The following is a 26,313-nucleotide window of genomic DNA, read 5'->3' as shown; positions in this document are numbered from 1 at the left end:
ATGCTGCTGGAAGGTTCGCCATGGAGCATGTTAATCATTATCAGATAGATGAAGAAAACCACAAGGCTCCGAAACGCAAAATCCCCTCAGAAGCTCCGCTTGCTCTTGTTTATAACAAGGCCACTTGATTTGATTCTGCTTTTCCAAAGAAGGATAACTATTGGTTGAGCTCAGTGTGGTCTCTGCATGCAGGCTTAGTCGAGGAATAATTACACGAGGCTGCTTGGGGTGGGCCATGGCACAGAGCTTCCCTCTGGGTCATGTGTTATAAACTGTTCCCCGCTAAGCCAGAGCACCTACAGCTTACGGAAATTTCTTACCACACCAAGATGGAGTGTTTTAAATGTACTGGCATTTTAGGATCTATTACGTGTGGATTTACAGAGAATTTTAAAAACTGTCCAACATATGAATAGGACAGCTACTCACTTTTGGCAGCTCAGCAATTATTCAGTTTGCAAAGCACCACTGGCAGCCCAATCCACTGCTCAGTCCCATCACCTGGCATTTGGTCTCCCATTGCCAGCTTGCAGGTCTTCACAGAACGAAGCTTAGGACTGAAGCGGCACTGTGTCTTCATGGCAACGACTTCAGGTTAGCACCAGCATTGAAAATCACATCTGGAATCTGAGAACTGTGCGTTTGGGCAGGGGAGGGGGGTGTCTAGGATTTGCAGCCCTGGTATCCAAAGCTGGCCTTCAGAAACAAACCTACACTAACGCTGATCAACAAAGAATGCTACTTAAGATAGTGAAGACTGTAAGCTGAGAAATCTTTCCAAAGAAGCTTAGTTAAAAGAATCGGAAAATAAAAGCCAATTAATTTGGCTTTGCTGGTGTTCAGCAAGAAAACATACTCTCTCTCTGTCTCTCTCTGGTTAATAAAATTACATATTCTATTTTTAAAATTCAAATACTACAAAAGTGAAAATTAAATTTTTTTCCAACCTCAAATCTCTGCCCCAGCCCTCCAGGCTCCATCTTTAGCCCTTGTGATCAGTTTTTCATGTGCTGTGATCTGTGCATCACTCAGTTATGTCTGCCTATCACACACACACACACAAACACACACACATACACATACACACACACACAGTGGTGGGCCCAGAAGGTCTACATGGGAAGGGCTTAGTGCTGTAATTTGACTGGATGTGGGTAAAGTTCCATGAAGCTGCATTTGCTGGCATTTTATGTATGAGAATATATAAATTTGAGCACTAAAAGAACAACAGGCCGGCGCCATGGCTCACTTGGCTAATCCTCCGCCTGCGGCACTGGCACACCGGGTTCTATCCCTGGTTGGGGCGCCGGATACTGTCCCGGTTGCTCCTCTTCCAGTCCAGCTCTCTGCTGTGGCCCGGGAAGGCAGTGGAGGATGGCCCAAGTCCTTGGGTCCCTGCACCCGCATGGGAGACCGGGAGGAAGTACCCAGCTCCTGGCTTTGGATCGGTGCAGCGCCCACCATGGTGGCCATTAGAGAAGTGAACCAACGGAGGGAAGACCTTTCTCTCTTTCTCTCACTGGCTATAACTCTCTCTCTCTGTCTCTCTCTCTCACTGTCTAACTCTGCCTGGCAAAAAAAAAAAAAAAAAAAAAAAAAAAAAAAAAAAAAAACACACACAAGAAAAACAACAATAAATTATGTATCATTGAAAAATAGGAACTCATGAATCCATAGCAGTAATAGATGGTAAATGATACAAAGAAGTGGAGACAATGGGAGTCCTACACTGCAGTGAAATGCCACCATTGACTGTTGACTGGGGAAGGAAGCTGGCACTGGAAGGCCATTATTTTGCAACCATGAGAATAAAGACTGGGTGAGAGGAGATGCAGCAGTGGATGCCACCTGTTTGGGGAAATGCTGATGAGAACTGCATATCTGCATCATCTCAATGCTTAGTAGTTCTAAAAGTGGGGGGAGGAGGGGAGAAACCCAGTAATTATTTTTTGAAGATTTATTTATTTATTTGAAAGGCAGAGATACGGAGAGACAGAGGCAGAGAGAGAGAGAGAGAGGCAGGCCTTTCTTCTGCTGGTTGACTCCCCATATGGCCCCAATGGCTGGAGGTGCACCAATCCAAAGCCAGGAGCCAGAAGCTTCTTCTGGGTCTCCCATGTGGGTGCAGGGGCCCAAGGACTTGGGCCATCGTCCACTGCTTTCCCAGGCCATAGCAGAGAGCTGGATGGGAAGTGGAGCATCTGGGACTCGAACTGGCACCCATATGGGATGCCAGCAACACAAGCAGCAGCTTTGGATTTACCTGCTACACCACAGAACCATCTCCCCCCAGCCCCGCCCCCCTGCCCAGTAATTCTATAGTTGAGAATTTGGACGACATGTGACCAAGTCATTTTAGTCAACATTACCAATGAGGAACAGACATGATACACTGAGAAGGACACAAAGTCACTTCTGCCATTCTCTGGTCTCAAAGGCATGCTACCTTTAGTCTGATCACAAGGAAATATCGGATATCTAAAATGAAGTATATTTTTCAGGTAACAGTGGTCGAGTGGGGGAGGTGGTGATAAGGATGATCTTCTTCAAAAATGACAATGTCATAACAGATGAAGAAAGTGGAAATGTTCCAGATCAAACGACATTCAAGACACACACCACCAGGTGCAACACTCGTCCCTAGACCTGACTGTGTTGTGGAAAAAACAAACAGTATTGCAAAGGAGATCATTAGACCAATGGCCAGAATTGAAACCCGTATAGATCAGACTAAAAGCCCATCGTAGGGCTGAGTCCACTGCTTCTGTCCAGCAAACACAGCAGGCCCCACTCCCGCTGAGTTGGGATGGGTCAGCCACAGCCAGCTTTGTCCCCACACAGCAACTTTTCTGGCCACAGAACCAGGAGGTAGGAAAGCGCTGGTGCACGGTGGGTTGTTTCTGATGCTGAAAGAAGGGGCTGTTTTTAGGTCTGCTTCAGGACTTGGAGTTTTAGACTATGTCAGTGACACGGGCCAAAGAGTGAGGCTGTCATAGAAACTGCTACAGAAATCTCTCTCTGGCCCCTTCTGATCAGCTTGTGCTAATTTCATAGAAAACTGCATCTTGGCCTCCTTTACCCTAAGTTCATTTTAAAGCCAAATTAGCTTCAATCAAGGAAAGGACAGTGCATGGCCAATCTCGATGGCTAATAGTTGTTTGGTGCATAACGATGAATGAATGAATGAACGAACAAGGGAAATTCGAGGAATACTCTCACAAGGAAGATTTCTAGTATGGTGGGTGAAAAGACAACAAAAAGAAATTTGCTTCCTAGTTTAGCTCTCAATGGAGGTGAGAATAATATAGTTATTTCCTGCATTTGCATCCAAATTTAAAATGCCTTTCTATTTGAACCGGTATCAAGTCTGAGAATATGAAACAGTAAATAGAAAAAAGTCCTGTAAAGGACACATGGCAGTTGACACTCTCATCAGATAGATGAGAATGGAAAAGTAAAACTATAACATCAGAAAATTATAAGGACTATACGCTTGAGTAGAACCTTGAGATAAACGGGCATGTGACAAAAATACAAGGCAGAAGTTGACAAGCATTAGGAAAACTAAATAAAGGGCTAGGGAAGCAGAATCTGTAATTCAGTTTGGTAGAGACAAGGGAAACCGAGTCAAATCTCATCAAGCCTTTGGGATTACCTTCCTGCTTGGGATGCAGGAAGAAGCCAAGGTGTGGACAAGGGGCTAGCGGCACTGGTTAATATCCACAGCAAGGTCCTGTTGGCTCTAGAGAGGCAGTAGCATGGGGAGAGCTACTATTCTCCAGCTCAAGGATTTGGGACATTTGGAAACTGGTTTACAAAACCAAGAAAAAGTTTAAGGAGAGGAGTTAATGTTTCTCACAAAAGAACAAGCATATAAATGTTTTTGCACTAAGGCAAACCATCCTACAAGGCTTATTGGCCATCCTGAATATCCAGCAACCACTGTTATTCTTCTATTAGCACTCTAGGTTCATGCTGGAGAGATAATCCTCCCCCCACTGATTGTACTGTGCATTCCAGATGCTTACCATGTAGTAGGAGAGATCAGTGGTTATACTGGATGGGCAGGTAGGTGGATGGATAGATGGGTGGGTGGGTGGATGGAGGATTTATGGGTGGGTTGGTGGGTGTGTAGGTGGATGGAAGGGTGGACGGATGGTGGATAAGTGGATAGAAGTTTCCAGCCCCCTCTAGCTAGGCCAATGAAGCAACTTTCTTTCTGAGATTCAGATCTTGCGTAAAATGTAGACTAAAAAATGTCAGGATCAGGTTCATTCTTGCAGAGACATTCTAATGAGAGACAATTCATTGTTGCCATGGTTTCTGTCCTCTTCAAGCCAGGTGCTTTAGGTTTTCCTTATATTCTAAGAACTGTCATATATCCTTCCAATAAATTCTGCCTCTGCTTAAGTTATCCAAGGTTCATTTCTCCTGCTTATGAACAAGCACCATGACAGACACACATTTTCCAGCTTTCCCGTATGGAATACACCAATTATTATCCCCAAATATGGGCTTGGTAATAAGAAGGTTAGTGGAAGTTTGTGGATTTTTTTCTACTTTTGTTCCCATGTGTCTCTGATCTCACAAAATACACTCATGAGTAGGAACTTGTGGAGTTGAAATAAGAAATGTCAGTGCTTTGCATTCCCCTGAAAGAACCCTTTATTATTGCATCTAAAAGTACCTATTGTTCAATAGATGTGAAACTTGCATGTATTTATGTTAAGAAATAACTTACTTCTAGATTAATTTCAAAGGGAGAATTGTAATTTGCCAATTTCCAAAACTCTACTTTAGCCACCACTGATTTCCCTAGATTTTCATGTCCAATCAGGAGTAGCCTGAAGCTGGAACAGGGTCCCACTTTTACTTCTTGTATTTCATGTAGCTACATAAGAAACAAATCTAAACAAGTTCTAGCACCACCCCTTCCCCAAAAATATGGTTTAAACACCAGGTTTTCTTTTTTTTTCTTTTTTTTTTCTTTAGCAGCCTAATTACTTTCTATAGAAAAGCCTATAGAAAAAGATTGTTTGCTACTTTGTGTTCAACCAACTATTTTTAAAGTCATTCAAAATATCCAGTCAGAATTTTTAGTTTTTGCCATGATTTTAGTACCTAATATAGTTCCAAGCACCTAAAGTATGTCTGAGAAATGGTAGTTCAATTCAAGAACAAAGAAATGCTTTGGTTTTCTTTTTTTTTTTTTTTTTTTTTTTTTGACAGGCAGAGTTAGACAGTGAGAGAGAGGCAGAGAAAAAGGTCTTCCTTCTGTTAGTTCACCCCCCAAATGGCCGCTACGGCCAGTGCTCTGTGCCGATCCGAAGCCAGGAACCAGGTGCTTCCTCCTGGTCTCCCATGCGGGTGCAGGCCCAAGCACTTGGGCCACAGCAGAGAGCTGGACTGGAAGAGGAGCAACCGGGACAGACCGGTGCCGCAACTGGGACTAGAACCTGGAGTACCGGTGCCACAGGCGGAGGATTAGCCTAGTGAGCCCCGGCGCCGGCCAGGAATGCTTTGTTTTTAATTGTGGGGCGATTTTGGTTGAATCATTGCTAAGAGATGGTTAAAGAGAATCTACTGCATGGCCATTTTCAAAGAACACTCAGATGCCACAGCAAACAGCCATTTTTGATGCTTCCATAAACTCCATGAAAGTTTTGAGTCCTTAAAAATGGTCCCATTATAGACTGAAAGCTTTAATTGCTGCCTGGGATAACCTTGTGGAGGGATTTATACTCCAAAGGTCTCCCTCCTCCAGCACCGCCCCCCTTGCTCTCAGCACCGCGTAGAAAGAGTAGACTTCATCAGATGTCTCAGACACTCTGGTTTACAACTGGGGTCACGTCCTGACAAACCCAGTGCAAGTGGAAAATGTTGTAGGGGTGGGTATTTGGCCTGGCTGCTAAGATGTCAGCATCCCAGTGTCCCAGCTTGATCTACACCTGCTTCTGGCTGACCTGACAGGCAGTGGGGATGGCTCAAGTAATGGGTTCCTGTCACCCACATGGGAGACCCGGATTGAGTTCCCAGCTCTCAGCTCCCAGCTTCAGTTTCAGCGCATCTCTGGCCATTGAGGGTATTTGGAGAATGAACCAGCAAATAGAAACACACACACACTCTCTCTCTCTCTGTTTCTCTAGTAACTAAACAATTTTTTTAATAAACAGAAAGAAAATGTCTTAAGTCAAAAAAGCATGAAATACACTTGACCTACCTTAGCAACCCAGCGCGCTGCAGAGCGTTGCAGTTGCAGGGCTGACCGGGAGCCTCAGTGCCACACTGCCCAGCAGCTGGAGAGATCACACTGCCTCTCACCAGCCCGGAAAAGATCGAAATTCTACAGAATGTGTGCCACTTTCACGCCACTGAAAAGCAGGACAATCCTACAGTGAACCATCCTAAGCCGGGGATGTCTGAACAGCTTCATAGCTTCCTTCCCTTCCCGTTTCTCTCACTGCCTGGTTTTTCCTGAAGAGCAGTCAAATGCCTGTCTCTGCTTCCGATTCTAGTGACGCCAAATCATGGTGAGAATATGCTGCTAATCCGAACAGAGATGTATTGGGAAGGTTACCGTGAAGCGCACTGCCAACGATTGTGAAGTGTCACCAAGTGTGTGGATGATGGCACGGGAGATATTCTCACTGTATACCAGTAGCACAGACCGATGACAACCGTCCCCACGGCCTTCCACGCAGACATCAGCTACCCCGAATTCTTTCCACGGTCCCCTCTGATAGGCACTGCTGTGACCCACACTTCCAAAGGGGAAGAAAGTAAGAGTCATGACAAATAACCTGAGCAGAGTCAGATAATCCGTGCGTGACAAGTGATTTGGGCGCTATCCTGAAAGGCCTCACAGGGCTCATAAACGTCCCAAAATAGTATGAAAAGAAAATGGCGACGTCCATGTCACTTCCTGTTCGTCAGCACTGGTGGGATAAAGCCTAAGTGTTCACTTCAGAAATGACTGATGCTCATTAAGGTTCACCCTGAGATCTAAACCAGATTACTTTAAAAAAAAAAAAAAAAAACACACACACAAAAATCCAAGGTCAGACACATCGACTCCATTGTTAATCACCAACACCCAACCAAGCACCGTCATCCCAGCCAGAAAGACGGAGCAATGTTGTGAAAAGAGTATTTTAGTTCTAGACGAAGTTGAAATTCAGAGTGTGTCAAGAGCCCACAGCCCACAGCCCACTCTCAGACAGAAACCCCGAGTGCCTTTGCTAAGGGACCAGACGGAACAGCTTCGCAGGCTGTCAACATCCGTGCTCTTGAGCAGCCCGGGGGCTGAGAGCTCACTGAGGTTATCACCGCTCTTTCCGAGCCTATTTTTATGCTCAGTCTGGCCTACCTCTCAGGGTAATCATCTCCAGAGTTCACTTCCCAACCAGAAAAGCAGCTTTGCACTAATGCAACTCAACGAAAGCCAGGATGCACGCTCAGGGGTTCCGTCTCCAAACAGATCCAATTTTTAAAAGGGCAGTCGACCTGGGGAAGAACGATTAGAGAAGAAATCCATGCAGTGAGCGAAATAAGCCCGACACAAAAGGACAACGACGAGGCACCTGGCCTAACTGAATGTGTAGAGACCGGAAGTAGGACAGTGGTTGCCGGAGGCTGGGAGGAGGATGGGGAGCTGTGGTTTCACAGGTAGACTTTCTGGGTAGTGTAACGAGAAAGTTCTGATGGTTGCACAACAGTGTGAATGCACTTACCGCCCCTGAAATGTATGCGGGGCTTCAAAAAAGCTCATGAGAAACGGAAATGATAATGGAAATGTTCTATGAGCTTTCTCAAGTCTCCTAACGCACTTTACATTTTATGTTGTGCATACGTCACCACAACGATTACAAAGAGAGAGAAATTCATTGCTTTTCTTACAACTCTTAAAGAGTGTCAATGAGACCCTAACCCACGCATGTGCACTCCGACCATGCATTCTTTTAACCCACTCCCGAGTTTTCTCAAAACCTACACTCACCCACATCCCTGTCCTCCAAATCCACTCCCAAAATTTGTAAAACCCTTCTCTGGCCACTACGTTAGGTCCCCCTCGGCTCCTTTCCTTGTAAGTCGTATCATTTCAGCACGAGAGACAGAACGTCATCTAGGGGAAGGGCAACAAAACGAGCGAGTCCCTCTGGAGCAGGCAGGAGAAAGACAAGGCTGGAAATAGTCACGCACAGCAATTCCCATTCCGTCACCCGCCATCCGTCAAGTGCTTCTCTAATCATCGAGATTTGTGAACTGCGTCCACCTTATCCACTGACCCTCACGACTTCTCAATCTTCTTTCAGATCACAACGTGGCCCCTGGCTTATCGCAGGTCCATTAGAGTGTTTAGAGCGGTCGTCATCAACATGGCCTGGACATTAGAATAACCCGGGGAGCTTTTAGAAATCCAAGCCGCAACTCGTACCCACTGTATCAGTGGGGCCCAGGGGTGGGGATCCAGATGGCGGAGAGGCCTTAGAGGCCCAATGTGCGCCTAAGCTTAACGATCAGTGTTTTAGGGAAACCCATCTTTGGAGTTTAATGTGCTCATCAATCACGCAGAGATCTTGTTAAAAGTTCTGATTCTGACTCAGGAGGTCTGGGGGAGACCCCAGATGCTGCCGCATTTCTAACGAGCACCAAGGTGAGGCTAAACTGGCTGTCCCCAGGCCCCACTGTGAACAGGGAGGCTGGAGGGAAGGAGAGGCCTTCTAATTTCCTCTCTTAATGGAGCATTTATTTACAAGAACACGCAGCCTGGGATGGCGAAGTCACGACTGGGCCTTGCAGCACAGCAGGCCTGGAAGATGGCCTGCGGTGCAGCTGCAGCGGCTTGGGGACCCTCACTCGCCCCAGCTGCAGGCGCTCCCTGTGCTGACTGAATGGCTCTGCCTCTGCTCCCAGGCTAGTTGAGGTGGGGCTCTAACTCTGCACTTCAACCCCAGGACTTTGAGTGAGCCTCTCACTCCTCGACCTCTCAGGGTCGTTATGTGTCACAGGAATTCCAATGTCCGCTATTCCCTGGGTTAGCGTGAGCACTGAATGAGACAATCCCGCACAGCGCTGCCAGGAGGCCCGCCCTCATACACACCTGTCTTTATTCCTGCCCCGGTTGCCAGGGAAGAAGCATCTTGCTGGTTCTCTACCTTGAGGGTCTGCTTATAGCTTCGGCTGACTGCTGACTTCACTCTGTGCACTTTTTACCTCTGTCCCCATTACCAGCTGGTTACTCTCCTTACAAGTTCAAGTTTCCATTCCTCAGAAGTGAATTTTATCAGTTCAATCGGTCACCATCCACTCTGGGCTATCCGAGTAGGACTCTTGTCTCTTGACGTCCTTTCTGTGGGAGACCACGGTGAACACATGGCGTGGCTTCCCTTGGTTACGGTTTGACTTAGACGAGGCTTCCGTGTAACATAAACTGTGTATCCACAGGTCCCAAAGACTGATGATGACATGGCAGGCAATCTGGGGCTCCTTAGCAGACAGCAATGTGAGCACCTGGCTTGACCCGCCCAGGGCGCTCAGCAAATATTTACGGACACTCACTGCAGGCCCATCCCCGAGGCCTGGGACCATCCGTATTTCTTGGTTCCAGACCAGAAGGGCAGAGCATGGACAGTCCCATTCTCGCTCACAAGGATGGTAAAAGAAGAATCCAGGAATTCAGCTCTGACTACTGCTCTGGTTTTGAATGAATTTTGTGATCATAAATGCTACTCCCAAAGGGACGAGTATAGCCACTCCAAAGCTCAGAACTAGCTAAGGGGATAACAGCTAACAACGTGTGCTTAGCCTACACCAGGCATTGTTTGAGTGCTCTATGCACCTTAACTCATGTGCTCCTCACAACAACCCCACTCCGTAGGGACTGTTATTATTCCCATTTGGTAAACAGAGATTCCAAGTTTCAAGAGGTTAAAACACGGCCAAGTTACAAAGCTGGGAAGTGGCAGAGCCCGAGCCCAGGCTGGAGGGCCTGCTGTAGAGCCGTGCACTCTCTGCACTGCACCGTAACCCAGCCAGGGCCTGCCCAGACACGCAGAGGCACAGTCTCTGCACTGACACAGACCTACCTTGGCTTCTGCAGAGGCACCGGCAAATGTCAACGTCCTCATGTGTACCCGATAGAAACATGCACAATTCTCCGCCTTCTCGAAGGGACCTAGAAGGATATTAAAAGGGAAACTTCCAATCCCTCTAGTTCATGTTAAAACAAAACTAACTCCAAAACTTCAGTGTTATTATTGGTAACCTATCACATTTAAAAATTTTTTTTTGTTTTTTTTTTTTTGTTTGTTTGTTTGTTTTTGCATATGAGGGGACTTAAAAAAAAATCTGTGGAAAGTGCACATTATTTTAAAAAAAACTATGCATGGATTTCAAAATTTTTTGCACCAAAATAAATACAGCTTTTACTTTCACTTTTGAAGCATTCTCATATGAACCACAGGGACTTTCTGGGTTGCCTGGAATCTGAAGTTCCTTTGCATCTTTGGGAAGGATCCACTGTGCACGTTCCCAAAAGCCAGATCTTGCTTGCCCTCTCCTCTTGTCAGTCCGACCAGGTCAGACATGTGACCTGGACTTTCGCTACTTAGACACCCCTGCCTCAAACCTGAACAGCAATAAGCAAGGTGAATGAGGCCCCGATCCTGAGGAGACAGTTTAAAAGCAGCAAGGCCAGCTGTATAGGCATCGGTACCAGCGGCAGCTAGGGCACTACCGCCATGGACTGATGTTGGGTGTGACTCTGGCTCGGCCACTGTGGCATTTCCTAGGGCTACCATAGCGAAGTGTCTGTCGCAAGCTGGTGACTTCAGACAACAGGAATTTACTCCTTCACAGTGCTAGAGGCTCAAAGTCTGAAATCAAGGAATGGGCTCAGCCATGCTCCCTCCCAAGGCTGCAGAGAACAATCGTTTATCGTCCCTTCCGGCTTCTGGTGGGCGCTGGCAGGGCTTGCCAGTTCCTGATTTGTGGCAGAAACTCCAGTTTCTGCCTCCATTTTAACATGCTCCTCTTCTCTGGGGCTCCTCCAGTGGCTCGGGGCAGAAATCTCTGTTCTTTTCTCTTGAAAGATACCAGATGCTGGATTGGGAACCCCATAATCCAGGATGACTGCATTTTAACTTGATTGCATCTGCAGAGACCCATTTTCCAATACGGCCACCTTCACAGGTGTCAGCGGTTAGGGCTTCAACGTATCTTGCAGGGGGATACAGTTCAACCCACAGCCTCGAGGTCCCATCTTATTTTCTGGTTCATCCCACTGCTCTTGAGGGCCTCCCAGTATTCTTCGTAAAAACTCTTCCTACTTAAATCAGCAGAATTGGTTTTGCTGCTTGCAACTGTAAACCTGATTTGTCTTATTTCTCACTTTTTTTTTTTTTTTTTTTTACCTCCTATCAGAGAGCTTCCATTCATACACAGCTCACTAGGGATGAGCAGCACAGTGACTTTCTGACCACAAAAACTGATCTGCTTCAAGAACAAGGCGAAGTTTCCCACCCCACCCCCTGGATCAAACAGATGGAGGAGGATACGGCTCAGCCCATGTTGAAGGGCTCATGCTGACCAGTCCCAAGCCCCATTACCGAAATGCCAGCAGAACCTTTTGATTTCCTAAATTATGAGCTTGTTCGCAAGCAGCATCTCACGCTGGAACAGAAGTTGACTAACTTTTGCCCTTAGCCAACAGACGGTGTGAGGCCTGCTTCAATGAAAAGGACCACACTGCTTGCATCAGATCTCAGCGATGCTGCCCCAGTCTGTCTAATTTTCATCAACTCAGTCAGCACCAAAGAGGCTAACCAGCAATTCAATTGTGTTTGCTCTAAAGTTTCCAAGGCCTCATCAATGCTAATAGGAACAATAACACTAAGAAAGAGTTGCAGAGGAAACAAAGCATTATAGGGTTCTAAGAAACATGGTAATAAAAGACAGGCCGGATTAAAAAACAACAACAAATCTATGACATTGACTTCAAGGAAATAACAACACGTTTGAATTTTTTTGAATAAATCGACTTCACAAATGGCTGTAAAGAGAAGAGCAGCAGGGTTACTTTGTGAATTGGTCTGCTCGGATTCCTTCCATGGCTTGCCCCTTGCCAACTTCATGGAACTGTGGCAGGGCTAGGGACCACAGAAGCGCAGACCTGCCTGAAACGCTCTCTGCCATCACTTGTATAGAGTCTGCTTCAGATGAAGTGTTCAGAAACGTCTCCAAGAGTTTTGGCATGAGCAACTGAAGAAATGGGTTTGTGGGTTTCTCTGATGCAGTGGCTACATGAGAGGCACAGATTCAGAAATGGAGCGGAAGACAGGAGTGCAGTTCTAGGCACAGTGAGATGGTGATGCCTATTGGAGATCCATGGAAAAAGCTACGTGAGTCTGAAGTGAGGGCCAGACATATCTGGAGTCATGAGAGTGTAAAGGACATTGCACGAAGCTGGTGCAATCACCTCAGACGTCAGTCTGTACAGAGAAGTCCACGGGCTGGACCCTTGGGCAGGCTGATGTTCAGTGGGGGAGGAGGTGAGGAGGAACCGGGGAGAACAATAGGAAGGAAGAGCAAACAAGGAAGGATGAGAACCAAAAGACCTCCAAGTGAGAGGAAAATCCCAATGCACCAGCATTTCAAGAAAGAAACAAGAGTTATTGGATCAAGTATGGAGACAGGCCAACTAAGATCAGGACCAACAAGTTACTGGATTTGGCTACAAGGAAGTCATCGGAGTGGGTTCAAGAAAGAGTGGGAGTACACTGGAAAGACAGGTGGAGAGAGCCCTTTCAAGGAGTTTATTGTACACAGCAATCAAGAGGTGGAGTAAAGGCTGTGGGGATGAGAGAGAACTTTCCGTGGAGATGGATGGACGGCAGTGTGCTTGCCTGCTATCAAAATAATCCATCTCGGGGGAAATTCTGATGATGCAAGTTAGGAGAGGGGATAGTTGGGTAACAATATTCTTGAGCAGGGATGAGGAGGTGGTGTCTGGAGCAGAAGTACAGGCGATGGCCTCGGGTAAACATGGATAATTTATCCATTGTAATGGGAAGGCAGGCAGAGCATAAAGGTCGAAATGCAAATAGGTGGGTAGAAGGGACCACAGGATCTTGTCTAAACCCCATTCTGATTGCATCTGTTTTCTCCGTGAAATAGGATGCAGATCCATCAGCTGCACGTGAGAATGAGGGGAGAGGTCTGTGAGGTCTGGAGAGAGAAAAGGATGTGAAGTAGATGCCTAGAGAACGGGCTGGCATGAGGCAGTGCAGCAGAACCCCTGGACAGCACGTAGGGCAGGCAAGGGGCAGCTGGCCATCTTCCTGCTGTGGGTCCTGAGCATGGTCACGAAGGAGATGATGTCCACAGTGAGCAGAAACGTAGAAGCGGGCTGAGTTATTAAGATGGGAGACACAGAAGCAAACCCAGGGCCACAATTCAAATACGAAAAGTGCCCAAAACCTTAAAGACAAGAAACAAACAAAATCCAAGCTCTATGTGTAATTTGACATATTCTAAGAAATAAAAAGGAGATTTTAGAACTTAAAATGAATATGACTCTAGTGATCTTGTCTAACTCCTTCATTTTACGTTAAAAAATCAAGGCCTTACAAGATGAGATGACTTTCCCATGATCACACACCTAGCTGGTGGCAGCCATGCATCTAGACAGCTCCTGTCCTGATCCTCATTTATCAGCAGGGTACAGAGACATTTCAGGCTGCTCCTTTCTCCTTCATTGCATGAAAGGCCTTCCTTTCTCTTCATCCTGAACCTTGCCTCATCAGTTCTCTTCTATGATAAAGTCCCCTTTCGTCCGCCTGAGTGACCCAGATCCCTCCCTCCCACTGGCCTGGCCCTGTGTGTACTTCATCGAGGCTGATGCATTAGGCTGGCTCAAGAGCCCAGTTTTAGCTAAGTGTGAACTGGGCTTCACTTGAGAGAAACAAACAGGGGATCATCTTACTGGAAGTCCACAGTTCATTCTCTCAGACTCCCCAAACAGCACCATGGCTCTCAGGTGCCAGTGTAAGGTCATGGAACTGTTGGCCCAGCTTTTCTTCTGGCCAGAGGGAAGCTCAAGCCCCAGACTGAATGTGCTCCTTGGACCCACAAATGTCAAGCCATTGCATTAAGAAGAAAATAGACTTGAACCACAAGCTTCGGGATCGTCTGCAGCCTGTGCCCCATCTGAACATCATTTGAACACAACTGGTTAAACTTCTTCAAATGATGGCTTTTGTTATCTATAAAATTAAGACTAAACCAGAGATCAAGGAATTTCAACTGGAAGCTATATCCTGTCTCCAGTCCCCCATCTTGGTGTAATTTAAGTGAGTTACAGGGCCCTTTAAATTCACTTATTTAAAACAGATACTCATCCAAAGAGGCGTTCTATAAACATTTGGCACATCTTGATGAGCACTCCAGTTGTCCTTCAAAGGCAGTGGAAACAACCTCAAAACCAATTACTTCTGCTCTCCTTCAAGCAGCCCATTAATTGGAACGAGAGCCCTGCCTCTGGCTGTGTCCTAGTCCACGCTTTCATGTCTCAAACTTGTCCATTCTGGGGAGCAGCAGTACAGTTAGAAGTTATTTATATACCGATAAAGGCTACGGATGGGGACGAGGAGTTAACATATGTAACAAAGGTATAGGGTCTTATGTCTACCCCAGTTGAAACAAGCAATTAAATATAGACAACTTGGTTTCTCCTAAGCTGGATAAAATATTTGGAAGGAAATCCCCTACATAAAATAAGGAGCCTATGTATCTGTATGAGATAAATCTGCGGTAAAAATCATTTTTTCAACACACTACACATCAAACCTAGAAGAGTGAAGACCAAAACACAGCATATTTTAATGACTCATGTATTCTACCTGTAGCATGAGTTTTGATTACACATTTATTTATATAAATAACTATATTTTATATCAATCTCTAAAGCTTTTGCTCAATAAATCCATATTTTCAAATAATGGAAATACCCTTAAAAAGGCAAAGACTTAGCTACAATGATCAGTAATGCTGTAGTGGTAATAATAATGAAAAATTTAGAAATCACACAATCATATATTGGTACTCATACATGAGTACCAAATATGGATACATCCATATTTTGAACTGTGCAGCAACTGTTATGTTACAGAAGAATTACATAAGATAGTAATTATGAAGTTTTAAAAGGTACAGGAATAGCAGACACAGCAAAGGGCAGGGAACACAGTACATGAAGCTACTGGTGGGCAACAGAATTTTCTAGAAGGTTTTTCCTTCTCTTGTTTGTGTTTTTTTTGTCTTTCTGCGGATCCTCATTATCATAGTCTGGGGTCCCTTGGGAAACAGTTTCTCAGCAGACTTTCGCACTCTTGGCAACAACAGCCATAAGGGAATGCTCTCAGAAACAACACCTCTAAGGGTGTGAAGCAGGATTAGGCAGAGAAGGAAGCTGAGCTGTAGTTCCAACAGGGACCTCAACAGATCCCACAGAGGGTTCTGCACCTGGGATGGCCCTTGCGCGCCTTAGTGGGTTAAGACTAGAACACTACAACTTGGTACTCCTACACTGACAAGCCAAGGCTATGGACCACCTGGGGCAGGGCTGTACCTGGGAAAGGCAGTTCCCTTCAGCTGAGGGCAACATGTGGTAAGAGCTCAGCTGTGAACTATTTGTAGGCAGCTTTGCAGCAGCAAGGAAATGAACACTAAGGCTTTTAGTGGCAGTGGGAAACTGTGCACCACACCACAGTAAGTGCAACAGTGCACCTTGTGCTACTTAGGTCTACTTGCTTTATTAAATTTATTCCATCTCAGAACAACTCCTTTATTTTTCTAGGGAAATTCACAAAACGAAGGTAAGACAAACAGCCCTAGCCACTACAGCCAGTTATGGAGCCGCCACTGATACTCATCACCTTCCTCCTCTATTTCCCAGTCTAGCTTCCTTCACTCTCAATAGCATTACTGGTGATCAAGGTCTTACCTGGAGGAATGGAACTTTATCCTCAACCCTAGACAACCCTAGAGGTCTAGTCACCGTGCCCTTCCAGGTCACAACTGCTGAATTTGTCCATCAACTAACAAAATTGGGCAGAGGAGTTCTGGCAAAGGTATACTGCCCTGCACCTACTCTACCCAAAGGCTCAGTCAATTAGCCCTGCCACTGGTGACTCCTTTAACTGCCTCTTGGCACCAAGAAACTATAATGACTAGGCAACAATGATCATTTAAATTTCATGCCATTTTTTTTTCCTGTGTTGCCTCATAGAGGACCCTCTGCAAGGACCCTCTCGGCACCAGAACCCCAGATTACAGAACCTAAAAACGGAGGGATTGGAAATACAGATTTCCCAAGAGGTACCAGACGATGGCATGTGAGGGTCAACCCTTTGTTCCTGGACCCAGGTACCACCCTTGCTAGGAACACAGCACCACATGGTGGTCGTCATTGATTCAGGGTCTATGCTGCATCCTGGAATGTGGCACCTCATCCTTGGGAGGCATCACAACACTGTTGGCACCTCAGCTATACCTTCCAGAACTATTTCATCCGTCTTCCTGAAGACAGCTTCTAGATGACACATGGGAAAGGAGCAGGGGACCACACCACACCACACCCCCACTGTCGCTCCCCCTCTTCGCGGAGGAACGACACAGGACCCTGCGCTGTTCTTTGGTCTGCTCGGCCCTCCCTGGGTTTGCTGCTGGTTCTTCCCGGGTTGGCTACCGACCCTTCCACCTCCGTGGAAGGGCGGTTCCCCCTGCCACCTTCCCCACTTCCGCAGGGGAGCAGCACACCGCCGGCCGGCTCTCTCGGGGGCTGCTCAGGTGTTCCCTCAGACAGATGTTCCCCTTAGATGTTCCTCGTGCATGTTGTCTCTCTCCTCCTTTATAGTCCTCTTCCACCAATCCCAACTCTGCTACCCACACACCGAGTACGCTGCTCTCCTCCAATCAGGAGCAGGTCCTACAGTTTATTGGTTGAACTGGAGGCAGCTGTGTAGAAGCTGTTTCCTCCTCTCCCAGCGCCATATTGTGGGAGAGCAGATGCATAGAATAAGTCTTAATTCCAGTAACTTAGTCTAGTCCGAGTTGCTCCCAGTTGCTCCCCACACCCACTGCCACTGCCATTCTTCCTGTACTGTACATTTAGTCCTTAGCCCAATACGCTGTTAGGCAGGATTCCACGTCTATGGCTGAAACAGTAAGCCTTCAGAGAGTGGGGCTGGCTGAGGCCCTCCAGGCAGAAAAAGTATATTCATGACTGAAATACGTGTTGACTACAATCACGGTACACACAAGGTGGAAGGGTCAGGTACAGCCAATTTGCATCAAGTGACTGCTTCATATCCAGGCCTCGGGACTGTTTGTTGGTCACTGTAGCTGTCAGATTGGATTTCTGTGAGGGGCAAAAGCAGATCAGTCTTGGTGAGGGGGAATCCCTGCACTTAAGTTTATGCATACCCTCGTTGCTATTCTGTTCATGCAACCAATGTGCTTGCCTTGTGAGAGCCAATGACAATGGCTGGCAGGTATCAGCATGGCCATTTCTTGGTTGGTCCATTCTTTTTTCTTTTTCTTAATGGTTAACGTCCAGGAACACCAAAATCTAATGCAAATACCTTCACAAGTAGTGTGTACTTGCCTAGAAACACACTTTCCCATTCCCCATACCCACTGCATCCTGACATTCCAGTGGTTCTCCTTCAAAACCCTGACCACTTGACCACGCCATTTGCAACAACTCACAGACCAGCAGGTAATTCTGCCCTTAGCCATTGTCCACACAAAGGGGGCAGATGTACTGTACCACCCAAACCTATGTTCACCAGGAGGATTTCTCCCCAGAACACCACAGACCAGTCCAAGCTTACCTTTTTGCTGCTGCTTTTTCTACTGATCCTGAGAGACGACATACAGGTGTACAAAGAGGAGGAGGAAACGTAACCGCAATGGATGAGTCGGGAGCTTGGGCTACTTGCCTATGCAGCCTACCTGGGCCCTCTAGCTTGTACTCAAACCCAAAGGGACCAACTCTACATCTGGATTACTACTGGGATATCCTGACGCATGATAGATCCTCAGTGAGGCAGACAGCAAGGCCACAAGGCCATGGCCAGGCGCTCTGTCTCTCCCAGGACCTAGAGACGCACCAGCATCTGGTCTACGGTTAGCGTCCTCTGTAGAGGGTCTAACACTGTGATTTTCCTCCTGGACTTGCCATGGATTCTACACATCGCTCCTCACTGCAAGTAAACGGCATGGGGTCTGACAGCTGACCTGACCAAAGAAACAGGGCTGCCTGCCTCTCAGTTGGAATGTGCTGCATCTCCCTTTTGTACGTTGGGCCTTCCTCAAAGCTGGAAACCTCTCCTATCACCGGGCTTCCAGTTGCACTGCACGCTGACTCGAGAACCTGCAAATTCTGCCAGCATTGCTCTTCCTTACTAGCAGCTGGAGGCAGAAAATGCACTGACTTATCAAGATCGCTGGACTCCTTACAGTGTTACTGACAGGCCACGCTTCTGAGTAGTCACAGGCACATCCCTCACTCTCAGGGGCCTATCTGCCACAGTAAGCCCTCTGTCATGTTTGTCACTTTACGATCATACGGTCTGACTTACATGGCATTGCGTATCTCAGGGACCAATACAATGTTCTACGGAGTATCTAGAGAGCCTTGGTCTCTTCAGACTATACTGACTAATGGGAGAGTCAACACAGTCCTGGCACGGGACCATGGTGTATACGACTGCTGATTCTGTATGAATGGCAGCTGCATCTGGTCCTCTATCCAGACGAAGAGGAAAACAAATACATTCACCAGACCAGTGGCTGCTTAGTCACCACCTGACACCAGTAAGCTGTTCCAGCAAAGTCACCTCCTCTGGCATAGCGGCTGTAATGCAGGCTACTGCTTGGTTGAGCTTGCAGTAAGGTATCCTTATCCTTCAAGATCAGTCTTGCTTTGGAGGGCTGGCCCAGTAAATTAAAGGGAGCTACGAGGAGACCTTGACCCTTGCATCCCTCAGATCTTCAGCAATGGCACTGTTCTTGACTATTCCGCCTGATATGCAGCAATGGTTTTACATAGTACCTTGTCTGGGAACTGCAGTTTATCGTGAATATACTTGATATGACCATCCACATTCAGCTCTTTGTGTGGACATATTTCTTTACTTCAGTCTCATAAATACCTGAGTGGGGTTAATAAGGTATGTGGTAGGTGTTTATGTAAGAAATAGCCAACTGTTTTCCAAAAGGGACGCACCATTTGACCCTCCCACCAGCAATGCGTGAATTCCACTTGCTCCACACCCTTGACAATTCTCAATCTTTTCTGAATTTTAGGTACTTTAACTGTGTGTATGGTGGCTGCTTATTCTCTTTCCCAAAAGATTAGTGGTGCTGGGTACATGTTCATGGTTTGTTTGCCATTTGAACATTTTCTGTGCGGCAGTGTCTGTTTAAATCACTTGTCCTTTTTCAAAATCCAGTGAGTTTTTGTCTTTTTAACGGAGTTACCGAAGTTCTTTCTATATTCTGGGTATAAGTCCTTTAGCAAACATATGTTTTCTAAGTTTTTTTCTCCTGGTCTGGCTTGTCTTCCTACTTCCCCAAATATGTTTTTTAGTTTTGAAGAGCAACAGCTTTTAATCTGATAAAATTTTACTAGTGTTGTTCTTTTTTGATTCGTGCTTTCTGTATTCTTTGCCTGATTCACCATCTTTGCCTGATTCAAGGCCACAAAGATTTTTCTTCCATGATTTTCACCTACAGGTTTCATAGTTCCAGCATTCATATTTAGCTCTATGATCCATTTCAAGTTAATTTTTGCATATTGATGGGGAACAGATCAAATTTCATTTTCTTTTTCCTTTCAGTGTGAGCACTACTTCCAGAAATCCTTGCTAGGGTCTTCAATCCTGTATCACAGAGGTGCTCCCATGGTGATAAACTCTCCCATGTCCAGGTGCTCCCATGGTGATAAACTCTCCCATGTCCAGCTCTCAGCTCCACTCCCACTCACCACACGGTACTGTCAGGACCCAGTCCCAGACCACGTGCCTGTGCCTGGATTCCATAAATGTGCGCTGATGAGTTCCTGGAGCTGTTTCCTTATTTAACTGGCCCAGCACTTCCCTAGCTGGGCTACATTGTGATTTCGCCATAGTCAGAGTCCAGTGGCCAGGCCTGAGGCTCAGTATGGATCCCAGGAGGGATGCTGGTCTTTGGAGGCAGAGCCCTGGGCTTCAGCTTCAAGCAACGGGAGAGTGCTGGTATTTAGTACAGAGGAGTGGGCAGCTTCCGCGGGCCCAGAGAGCTCAAGAGGATCTCACTTCTCAAGTTTCTCAAGTGTGTTGACCTAGAGTCCCAGTCCATCCCAGCCGGGGCCCTGACCTTGGCATATCAGACTTCGCCAAGTTGAAAATTCAACTTTCCCTGGAGCGCTGGTGTCCCGATCATGAGTCCTGAGCCTGCTCTCCAGCTGCACTCTGTATTCTGTGAAAGTCTTCATACTTCCCCTGACTTCCATGCTAACTCATGGCTAATCCCCTCTGCCTCTCGTTGTTTCCAATATATTTATAACCCATAGCAAGGCATATCTAATTCCTTTTTTTAAAAAGATTTATTTATTTATTTGAAAGTCGGAGTTACACAGAGAGAGGAGAGGCAGAGAGAGAGGTCTTCCATCCGCTGGTTCTCTCCCCAGATGGCCACAACGGCCGGAGCTGTGCCAATCCAAAGCCAGGAGCCAGGAGCTTCTCCTGGTCTCCCATGTGGGTGCAGGGGCCTAAGGACTTGGGCCGTCCTCCACTGCTATCCCGGGCCATAGCAGAGAGCTGGACAGGATGTGGAGCAGCCGGGTCTCGAACTGGAGCCCATAAGGGATGCCGGCGCTTCAGGCCAGGGCATTAACCCAGCGTGCCACAGCGCCAGCCTCCTAATTCCTTTTTATTTACATGTTTACTTTTTACGTATTTGAAAAGTGGCAGCGGCGAGAGAGAGGCAGAGATCTCCCAATCTTTGATCCACTGTTCACTCCCCAGGTGCCCCCAACAGACATGGCTATATGGTCTCCCAGTTGAGGGCCTGGGACCCAACCACTTGAGCTATTACCAGCTGCCTCCAAGAGTGTGTATTAACAGAAAGCTGGAGTAAGGGTCAGAACGAGGCACTGCTCCTACATGGGATGTAGGCGTCCCAAGTGACACCTTAATCACCACACAAAATGCCTGCGCCCACATCCAATTCTTGTTCCTGTGGTTACAGTTTATTCTAAACCCTCTAACTGCCTGAGACATCACATCCCCACGCTCTCCTGTTCCTCAGTGTATCATCCCCATTGACCACCAGTGAGAGTTGCAATAATTGTATCTCAACAGCACCCTGGGGGGCTTGCCTCACTGCAGCTCCAACCACTCAATCCCTTCCTCACACCACATGTTCCTTGTCACAAGCCAGCTGCAGATGACCTCACTCCCAAATTCCATTTGTAGACGCTGTTTCCTAAAACCATTCCTGACTCTCAATGCCAGAGGTCAGGGTCCCCAGAAGACAGAATGGGACCGATTTTGGTGTAGGAGCCTCCTGCAGGATACGCTCAGTGACAGCTCCCCTGAAAGAGCAAGGGTGGGGCAGGACAGAAGAGGGACCGCAAGGGCATCAGCAAACACTGCAGGGGCGCTCTGGAGCCGGGCTGGCCTTTCTCAGATGTCCCCAAGTGAGTCTAGGGTCTGGGCCTTTCTACACCCACTATAAGCAGACTTTGGAAGCAGGTTACATCCTACTTGGGATTTAACTTTCAGTGAAGCGGCTCTGTTTTCGCCACTTAGGGCTGCCATAATGAAACGCCACAGACGGAGTGGCCTAAACAACAGAAATGCGACACCTCAGCACCTGGAGGCGGCACGTCCAAGATCAAGGTGCCAGCGGCAAGGGTTTCTCCTGAGGCCTCTATCCCATACTTGCAGATGGCTGCCTCTTCGGTGCTTGTCCCAGGGTTATCCCTCCATCACCTGTATTTCCGCAGCCCCAGTGTCTCTCTGTGTCCCAAGATTCCCTTATCTTACAAGGGCACCAGTCAGACTGCATTACAGTCCACTCTAGTGGCCTCATTTTAACTGAACTGCTGCTCTGCAGGGCCCTTGCCCCAACACAGTCATGTTCTGGGGCACTGGGACTTAGGGCTTCCACAGATGAACTGGAGGTTGCAAGCAGGGGACACAATCCAGGCCATTACAAGGGCCTCGCAGCCAGGGGCAGTTCCCAGAGACACATTCAGCTTGGAGCAGTCTTCTCTTCTTTAGTGGAGATGGGGTTCAGAACACACCAGCCCCAAATAGGGCAGCTTATTAGAGTGAGGGCTTTAAAATGAGAAAAACGGAGTGACAGCAGGTGTGGGAGCCTCCGGCCTTCCCCCTGAGGAAGCTGTCAGACCCCCAGGGAGGATGCTTCCTCCCTCCACGTGGAGAAGAGGAACAGCTTGACTTTGGAGTCACAGTGATGCTATGAGGGGTCTGAACGGACAGCCTTGCCCGGTGGCCCCCAGCGTACACTCTTAGCTCATCCCTCTTTGTCCTATTACCTTTTTTTAAAAAGATTTATTTATTCAAAATGCTTAAGAATTACAGAGTGAGAGAGAGACAGAGACAGAGAATATCTTCCATCCACTGGTTCACTCCCCAAATGGCTGCAATGGCGAGAGCTGAGCCAATCTGAAGCCAGGAGCCAGGAGCTTCTTCCAGGTCTCCCACGCAGGTGCAGGGGCACAAGCACTTGGGCCATCTTCCACTGCTTTTCCAGGCCACTAGAAGAGGGCTGGATCAGAAGCGGAGCAGCTGGGACATGAACCAGCACCCATATGGGATGCCAGCACTGCAAGAGGTGGCTTAACCCACTGTGCTGCAATGCCAACCAACTTTTACATCTTCTTATGACTTCTCAGTCTCCACCAAATTTAGTAGGAAAACACACAGATTTACTGATTTCTTTGGGTCCCCACTTCCCAGTGGAAGGCTCACAGCTCACCTAACCCTTGTAGGATATACACTTGCATGTTTTCTCTTGCTAATCTCTACTGTTAGAGGGGTCCCAGCTGAAAGCCTAGGAGCAGAGATGGAAAAAGGTATTTTCCCTCCTCCCCACGGAACCCCTCCTCAAGTAAGATCTGAAGGGAGTACTTCCATCCACTACAGACACTCAGATCACCAACGAGACCATAAACACTCAAGCTAATGCTCACCAGACATCATACGGCATCAGCCCAGCACAGTGTTTTCCATCTTACCTATTTAATCCTGCTGTAGACAAATACTGCCTCTTCCCCACAATCTCCGAAGGAATGATCAGCAATCTCAAAGACCCATAATGCAGCAGTTGTTCCTCATTAACATCCTTGTGCATATCACTTGGCCCTGCTTGCACTGTAGCGATTAAAGAACCAGCTATTGGATTTCACTCTCTTACTGGAGTGGATAGATATCGTTATGTTAGACTTTGCCGTCCTCTACAGGATATGAGGGTATTTTTTAAAGCATGTGGAAAATGGAATTAAAAATATGTTTGCTTTGGTGCAAAAAAATTTTGAAACATATCCACAGGAAGGGTCTTCAGAAAGTTTCTGAAAAGACATACTATGGAAAGAACCGCACATGCGGGCAGGTGTGTGGTGCAGTGGCTTAAGCTGCTAGTTGGGATAAGCACATCCCATGTCAGAGAGCCTGGTTCAAGTTCCAGCTCCTCCATTTTGATGAAGCTTCCTGTTGCAGATGATGGTCTAAGAATTTGAATCCCTGCCACCCACATGGAAGACCCAGATGAAGTTCCTGGCACCTGGTCTCAGCCTGGTCCATGGCTATCATGGCCATTTGTAGAGTGAACTGAATGATGGAAGATCTTTCTCTCTCTCCCTCCCTCTCTTCTTCTCTCCCCACTCCTTCTCTGTCACTCAGATTTTCAAATAAATATGTAAATAAACCTTAAAAAAAAAAAAGCCTGCCAGCTTTCTGCTATGGCCTGAGAAAGTAGTAGAAGATGGCTCAAGTGCTTGGGCCCCTGCACCTGTATGGGAGACCAGGAATAAGCTCCCGGCTCCTGGCTTCAGATAGGCCCAGCTCCGACCGTTGTGGCCATTTGGGGAGTGAACCAGAGGATGGAAGACCTTTCTCTCTGTCTCTCCCTCTCTCTATCTGTAACTCTATCTCTCAAATAAATAAACAATATCTTTTTTTTAAAAAAGGCCCTGGATTTAAAAAAAAAATTTGCAGTAAAACAAATCTTTTAATTCGAATTTTTCACAAACTTTTTGAAGTGTTCTCATATACACATACCTGGTGACTCCATTTCACTAATTCTTGTGGCCAGAGAAGAGTGAGTTACTTGAGTGAGTTTTCAGACATAGAGTTGGAAAATAATTATAAATAATACCGGGAAAAATGAAATATGCTTTGTATAGTTCTGAGGGTATCAATAATGCGAGGGGGAATATCTGTTTAGTTGATGAATATAACAAACTCATAGCAGGCCCATCTGGGCTCTATCATAAGACACAGAGTTCCTAACTACACGTGTCAGCTCTGTTCGAGCTCTATATCCCGTGTTATTTATGCATTCTTTAGGTTTTCTCCAAACACATATTTATGTACCAGATGCTATGCTTGGCATTATAGATGTGGTGGCACACAGAACAGAACACACACTAGGTACAATTCATAGAGATTTCCTGATGGTCTCCAAATTTCACCTGAAGTCAAAACAGAGATGATGAAAGCAAATCTAAGGGCCAGTGCTGTAGTGTAGTAGGTTAATCCTCTGCCTGTGGCACCGGCATCATATATGGGCGCCAGTTCTAGTCCCAGCTGCTCCTCTTCCGACTCAGCTCTCTGCTATGTCCTGGGTAGGCGGTAGAAGATGGCGCAAATGCTTGGGCCCCTACACCTGCAATGGGAGACCCAGAAGAACCTCCTGGCTCCTGGCTTCGGATCAGCTCAGCTCTGGCTGTTGCAGCCATTTGGGCAGTGAACCAGTGGATGGAAGACCTTTCTCTCTGTCTCTCCCTCTCACTGTCTATAAATCTACCTCTCAAACAAATAAATAAAATCTTTAAAAAAAAAAAAGTGAATCTAAAACATTACCCAATTAAAAATTCAACCTGCCTATTGTGCCTGATGTGTGAAATATAGCAGGTTCTGAGAACCCTGGAAGCTCTTGCTGGTTAGCCTCTTCCACTATCCACTCCAAAGCACGGCCAACAGTGTGCACCATCTGAACACAGACTGAACATCTTCTCGATGGTGTAAAGGCTTGGGGGTGGGCACTAACTTACTGCCCCTCGTCCACGTTACTTATACTCAACCAACGTGGTAAAGTGATTGCATCTGGCAAACCAGATGTTGCAAACAACAAGCCAAATTACAATAAATCATCCTCAAATTTCACTTGCTTAATATAGGAAAAGCTAATTTCATAGGCAAATTTTTATAAGGATATTCCTGGATAGGTATCTCCTCTGAGTGACTCTTCTCCGAGTGCTGACTGAAGTATCCAGTCTCCTCTAATCTTATGCAGGCACCATCTGTGTGTGGCTTCTCGAAGGCTGCCCTAAGAGGAAAGGAGAGAACGGACGGGCAAGGCAGGTAGGATACCTAACCACCTAGCTTGCAGGTGATACACTGCTTTTCCACTCACTGCCCATTGGCCAGAACTTGTCACAAGGTCACTCCAAACTTCAAAGGGGCTGGGCAATGAAGTCCCCTTTTGGGCACTGCAACTTAGCCCCAACTCCACGTTATAGAAGGAGGGTCCATGTTTCTGGTGATCGCGCAGCTGTCTCTGCCACAGTTGGTGTGAGCTGATTTGATTTTGTGAAAAGATTACAAAAAGCAAGAGTTTGGTTTCTTTACCGGACACCATCAACACATCTAGTTATGATGAAATCAGTATGCTATCCTACACATTTTACTTAATGAAATAATCGGCTTGGACGGTGCTCCTTTACTCCCTTTCCAAAAGATATGTCCACATGGCATCTGTGAAAGAGACCTTACTTGGAAAAGGATTTTTGTAGCTACAATGGAGTTAAGGATATTTAGATAAGATCATCCTGGATCAACTGGGCGCACCCTAAATCCAATGACATTTTCATTAAAAGAGATGAAAGAGAGAAGAGGAAAAGGCCATGTTGAGATGGAGGCAGAGAGTGGTATTACGTTCCCATAGGCCAGCCAATGCCTGGAGTCCCTGCAAACTGGATGAGAAAATAAAGGGTTCTCTCCTAGAGCCTTCAGAGTTTCT

At 46.7% G+C, this 26,313-nt stretch overlaps 1 protein-coding gene across 1 annotated transcript in view; it reads right to left on the bottom strand.

The window, feature by feature from the left end:
- Positions 1-7,378: 7,378 nt before the first annotated feature.
- The window catches only part of LOC103351297 (uncharacterized), a 156,672-nt gene continuing 137,737 nt past the window's right edge, over positions 7,379-26,313 (bottom strand). Inside the window, exons 3-4 of the transcript XR_016217320.1 lie at positions 10,086-10,174; positions 7,379-7,503 (exon numbers count right to left, since the gene is read on the bottom strand). The gene's annotated coding sequence lies outside the window, so the exon portion shown is untranslated. The remainder of the gene's footprint in view (positions 7,504-10,085; positions 10,175-26,313) is intronic.

This window comes from Oryctolagus cuniculus, chromosome 12, assembly GCF_051225735.1.
Source record: "Oryctolagus cuniculus isolate XC-2025 breed Fujian yellow rabbit chromosome 12, ASM5122573v1, whole genome shotgun sequence".
Classification (NCBI taxonomy): Eukaryota; Metazoa; Chordata; class Mammalia; order Lagomorpha; family Leporidae; genus Oryctolagus; species Oryctolagus cuniculus.
This window is presented reverse-complemented; position numbering and strand designations above follow the sequence as displayed.